This window comes from Myotis lucifugus, unplaced genomic scaffold (assembly GCF_000147115.1).
Source record: "Myotis lucifugus unplaced genomic scaffold, Myoluc2.0 scaffold_1434, whole genome shotgun sequence".
Classification (NCBI taxonomy): domain Eukaryota; kingdom Metazoa; phylum Chordata; class Mammalia; order Chiroptera; family Vespertilionidae; genus Myotis; species Myotis lucifugus.
Window position 1 is genome coordinate 54198 of NW_005872482.1, and position 6293 is coordinate 60490.

A 6293-nucleotide genomic window follows, 5' to 3' on the forward strand; every position below is an offset into this window, starting at 1 on the left:
ACTCACAGCCATCGTTTCTACCTATGCTGTCATTCCTTCAGTTTTCAAGTAGGAGATTGTTAAAATATGCATATACATAATTATAATCAGTCTAAAATTAAGTCTTTCCTACATTCCCAAACCCTGTCCCTCTCTCCAGAACAACAATTCCTAATTCCTTTATGCTCCTTCCAGAGATACAGTGTGATTGTTCCAGCCTATCTATCATCTATCTATCATTTATCTCTGTCTGCTTTTATTTTTAAACAAAATGATGCTATAAGTTCCTCTAGAAATCACACATTGATGACTAGATTTTACTTGTTGTCAAAGAATGTATGTTAGAGAAACTAACATCATTCCATTTGTGATGCCCCCACATCCGTTAATGTTTGTATAATATTCCAATAGAAGCGTTTTCAGAACAATTTAACTTGACCCTATTCATGCACATTTAGGTGGTTTCCATATTTTGCTCTCATGAATGAAGCTTCCTTCTACATCACATTTTTGTCATTATCAACCTCCCTATTCCTATAAGAAAGGATACTTTCAGAGGAATTGAATAACTGGTTCAAAAAGTGTGTGCATTTTAAATTCGCAAAATTAACACCTAAAAAGTCCTCTATTTCTCCGTAGCCACACCCATAAAGTGTATGTTTAAACCTTCTATCACTGGAGAAGCAAAAAGATTTACTGTCCTATGTTTGAAGTGAGGCATTGTTCCATTTGCTTATGAGCTGAATAAAAATATTCTCATTTTTAATCCTATGTACTATTCCTCCTCTTTAGGAACATTCAAATTTTGGCTCAGTAGTTAGAGCATTGGCCTGCACACTGGAGGGTCTCAGGTTTGATTTTCCATCAAGGGCATGTATCTGGGTTGCAGGTTCAATCCCCGACCCCATTGGGGAGCATGCAGGAGGCAACCAATTGAGTCTCACATCGGTCTCTCTCTCTCTCTCTCTCTCTCTCTCTCTCTCTCTTTCTCTCTCATTCTCTCTTCTCTCCCCTCCCCCCTCTCTTCCACTCTCGCTCTATGGAAAAAGTAGGGGAAAAAAGACTTTTATTCTTTACCTTTACCACCCCAAATCTGAGCTGCTTGGTCACCAAGAGTAAAGGGCAGTAAAGTTTAGCAGAGCTAAAATGAAGGCACTCAATATACACTTAATGACCAATTAGCTATGGTACTCTGCGAGAACCAGACTCATGATTCATGAAACAGTTCCTGGCCCGAGGGAAGCCCAGGCAAACATAGACAGTGCAACATAGAGTGCTAACACCTCAGTGGAAGAATGAGAGAAACATAGAAAATAGAAAATAGGGTGAATAACTGTCTGAAATAGTCAGAAAAGGTAGGCTATAAAAAGAAGCATGTCAGGCTTTAGAGTGTGACTAGGAGTTTCTGGTGGGTTGTGTGTGTATAAAGTAGAAAAGGAAAGGAAGACAGTAAGTTTGTTTGGTGGCATGCTATATTTCTGACACATACTCTCTTCCAGGTAAGAGCAAATGGTGTCCAATACTACACTTTTCCCCATCAAGTTGACTCAGCAACTGTGAGGATGATCCAGGTGTGGAGAGATGTCTCCCTGACCGACGTGACTCCCAAGTAGAAAAGGATGTGACCAGACTCCCCGTTGTCAAGGAGATCCCTCCACCTAAGTGATCCTGTGGTTCCCAGAGCTCACTAACACCATGGGTTCTCACCCTTCCCCCACACTTGGTCATTAAAACTCCTGAAAACACAACAAGATTTGCTTCTTGCTTCAGAGGGAAAAGAGAGAGGGAAAAAAGAGTATGTGGTTATCACCAAGAGGAGTGTGAGAATATTGTGGGAGAAATCAGGGTATCAAAGTGGATAAACATTTCTCTGATAGAAGGAGTGAGTATCAGGCTCATGAAATATCTGAGAAGACATTGGAACCTTATTCTTATGATGTAGTGCTTAGGATATGTTAGAAACTCTGAAGCAAAATCCTTCCCCAAGTTCAGATAGCTAAACTAAGACTATAGGCATCTGTCTGCACACATAGTGCTATAATTGGTGGTTTGGGAAGAAACTTTGCACTTTAATGCAAATCGGGTGAAAAGTCTTAATTCTTCCTTTATGCTAAGGATGTTTAGTATATATTGACACTGTGCAAGGTCGAGTGTAAGATGCACTGGGGAAAATGAAGAAAATGACAAGGCCAGCACTTACAATTTTTTTAATCCTCACCTGAGAATATATTTTTATTGATTTTGAGAGAGAGAGAGAGAGAGAGAGAGAGAGAGAGAGAGAGAGAAACATCAATAAAAGAGAAACATCAATGCGTTGCCTTCCATATGTGCCCTGACTGGGAGCCCAACCTGCAACCTTTTGGTGCACAGGATGATGTTCCAACCAACTGAGCCACCGGCCAAGGTGCACTTAAAAAATTGTAATCCAAGGACTATTTGAAGAACCAAAAAGATTTGCCTCAAAGATTTTTCTATTATTCAAACAATTGCAAGATTTTTTCAATTTATGTGGGGAGAAGCCAGGGGCATTTTTGATAACGAATTGTCACCATTTTAGACCAGGGAGGATAAAAATTGTTATTAAAAAAAGAACAATTTATATACCTGGATGAAATGACCAGACTCTAGTTTTGATGTTGTCCCACTTAATCATTAAAGAATAACAAACCTCCCCAAAACATATTGGTTTAAAACAATAATTTATGATTATCTCTCTCAGTTTGGCAGGGTTACTGCACTTATATGGGTAGCGTATCATGTGACCTTAATCAAATTGCAGTGGGAAGGGAAGTTTTGTGATGGATGCTTTCCTCATGTCTGACACTTCACTTGGGCTGGCTGACACAGCTGGGGGCTGGCTGGTTATTTCTCTCTTCACATGACCTTCATGCTTGCCTTAGACCTCTTCAAATCACAGAGGTCTCAGGGGTTTGGGATTTAATGAATGGTGACTGGCTTCTGCCACAGAAAACCCTTGAATAAGCTCAAGCAGAAGGTGCAAGGTGTAATGGGACCTAGTTCTAGAAGTCATGCAGTGTCACTCCCATCACATGCTATTGTTCAAACGTGAGTGAGAGAGACAGCCATAATCATGTGGAGAAGACTACACCAGGGCATGGGTATGTTGACTTGTGATCCATGACCAGTTATCCTAGACTAGTACTGTTCCACCATCAGATTCAAGAGACATTCACACTTCCCACATACCCCAAACTCTGACCACTCTCCAAGGAATTCCCAAGTGTAATACAATAACAGCAACAAGCTCAAGACAGAAGTTCAGGATTTCACCATTTAAACCAGGACCTGGGGCTCACAAAGTGAACTGAGTATAACTTCTCAGGTGCAGTTCTTTTCAATGTGTGCACTAATGGGGCAAAATACATCACACATGCCAAACCTACACGCTGAAACAGACACAGAATAAATGCAATCCACATTTTCAGAGGCAGCAGTAGGAGATGTATAGCAGCCTCAGATTCATATCACATAGGACACCCAGTCAGGCTCATATCTACCCTTCTCTCTAGGACTGTTTTCTCTGTAGTGACTGAGTCCACCCTCCATTCTCAGCTTCTTTGAGTTCTTGCCAAGACATCAGAATGACAATTCCAGGGGCTCTGATTGTTCATCAACTTCTCAGCAAGTCCAGAGAACCACTTAGCAGACACACTACTCAGAAGACGCTATTCCTAAAAACATACCAGGGCAGATTTAAGAAAGTGGGGAGGAGGGGGTCAATGAGAGGGAAAAGGGGAACATCTGAAATACTTTCAACAACAAAGATAAAAAATAAAACAGAGCCTGGTACATCAAAACAAAGGAAAGTCTTCTGGAAATAGCCTCTTTGTCCACAAGGACTACCTCAGGCATCAACCGTGTCATCTCTCACCATGTCCATTGCCACAGCGACTTCTTCAACTCCAACCTTACTAAGGGGAATGACTCTTTCCTTAGCCTTCCTCCAACCTAACATCCAGAAGCCTTGAGGTGACAACACATTGCTAATGGCACTCTTCAGGCCTTTCTTCTGTGCAGAGAGCGCCTGGGGGGCACCTGAGCCAAGGGCCCTCGGCTGAGTCCAGCAGCTTTTGCAAAGCCATGACCTGGAGACATACCTCGCCAAAGGCAGGGATGTGCTAAGTCCTGACCTTTAGCTCAGGCGCCAGGGGGTGGGTGTAATTATCTAAGTGCAGCCAGGCTCCAGGAGGGTATGCAGTTATCAGGGTCCATTCAGGCCTGACGATTCTGAGAAGCCACAAGAAGGAAGAATTGTGGCTTGATCTTTCAGCATGATTTCACATAATTTCCTTTGTCTTAAACTCTAGTAAAACTTCCTGGTATCACGCTGTATATAATAAACACGCTGCACTAGCTCTGGGTCACTGTCTCTCCATCAGAGGGCAGTGTCCCACCTGGTCCCAGCTTTCCCCACTGTCTCTCTGTCTGTCTCTTTCTTTTTCTCAATCCCCCCTGGCCCCTACTCAGGACTCATTGCCCTCTAGCTGTACTGGTCACAGCTAAGAGAGAACACTTATACTTGTGGGTTTCATTTAATACTGGAATGAAATGTCCCCCATGCAGTATCCATAAACTTTGAACTTTGATTGGACACAATCTCCTCCTTTCACCTTCTTTGCCTTAATCTTGGTCACTTTTCATTTGTTTGTTTGTTTGTTTGTTTGTTTGTTTTTGTTAATCCTCAAGCGAGGATATTTTATCCCATTGATTTTTTAGACAAAAAGGAATACCTACACAATCCTACCTGGTGGCCCTGCCAAACAAACTCACAATAATTGCCCTTTCTTTGAATGATATTCTTCAAATCAGTCCACTTCATGTGGATTATTACACCCCTCTTTATCTGCTTTGTACTCATGGTGGCCAGTAGTGATGTCTCAGTTACTAGGATATGACATAGAGAGTCCAGGGATCACTGTTCAATAAGAAATCTTTGAAGAACCTCAGAGGACTTCCCCATTTTTCTCAATCCTCCTCAATGCAAATCTCCCAGCAGATAAGGCTCTCAGAGAACAGAAAGACATTCTTATTCCCTCAAGCAGTGATGGCAAACCTATGACACTCGTGTCCAAGGTGACACGCAAACTCATTTTTTTGGTTGATTTTTCTTTGTTAAGTGGCATTTAAATATATAAAATAAATATCAAAAATAAAAATCTTTGCTTTACTATGGTTGCAAATATAAAAAAAATTTCTATATGTGACACGGCACCAGAGTTAAGTTAGGGTTTTTCAAAATGCTGACACGCCGTGCTCAAAAGGTTCGCCATCACTGCCCTAAAGCCATCTCTTCTCAGTGTCTTTTGCTGGTCCATGACTGATATGACACCTTCAAAACAGTAAGTTCTGGGTCTCTGGCCTTATTTCCATTCCTCTCCATCTACCAAATCTCTTGGTTACCTGATATCTCAGGTGTTCTATGAGTGACAGCAAAACTCTAAATTTGGATTTTTATACATGAGTTGTTCACTACACATCAAATTTTTATTGCACACAGAAGATTTCATCCAGATTTTGTTGAGCCTAGAGTTTATAAAACTTGAATTTAATATGATTTAGGAAAAAGAATGTAAAGTTGTGAACCAAAATTGAATGTTTACTTAGAACCAGTAATCACCAAAAGTCATAAATTTTAAAGAGTTAACAAATACAACAAACATTAAAAATGTAGAAAAATCACAGTATTATCTTTAGTATTAATAGGTCGACATACCCTACAATTATTTTTTTTCTCACAAACTCTGATCACCTCTAAATATGACAAAGATTTTGTAGCATTATTTTCTATAGAGAGGTTGGAAAGACAATTCAGTATTTCCTCTGGTGTGGCTATTCACAATTTATTTTAAATTATAAATAAAGCATTTGAATAAAAAGAAACTAGTGCGTTCTGTTCTAATACTATCCTTGATACCCAAGTCTGCAAAGCTTTCCTCTCTGTGGTGTTGTTCGTGGTGCTAATGTGAGGTCAGCATCCTGTTTCCAAGTGAAGGGCAAGGCAGACAGAATAAGAGGACTTTAATAAAATCTTATATCTCCTCAGGCAAACATAGCACTATTGACTATCTATTACATCCTATAAAGAACTTCAATCTTAGGCCACAGCATTAAGAGCTCCTGGTTTTGATTACATAAGTTCTTTTTAAATGACATACTATTTTAAAAAATATATTTGTATTGATTTCATAGAGGAAGGGAGAGGGAGAGTGAGCTAGAAATATCAATGAAGAAGGAGAATCATTGATTGGCTGCCTTCTGCACACCAACTCTGGGGATTGATCCCACAACCCAGG

General features: G+C 40.4%; 1 non-coding gene and 1 pseudogene across 1 annotated transcript; one reads left to right on the forward strand and one right to left on the reverse strand.

Moving 5' to 3' along the window:
• The window catches only part of LOC111824416, a 4444-nt pseudogene extending 2717 nt beyond the window's left edge, over positions 1-1727 (forward strand).
• Positions 1728-6027: 4300 nt separating this feature from the next.
• Positions 6028-6153, reverse strand: LOC111824418. The gene has a single exon (XR_002827501.1). It is a non-coding gene; the product is annotated as a small nucleolar RNA SNORA25 (small nucleolar RNA).
• Positions 6154-6293: the final 140 nt, after the last annotated feature.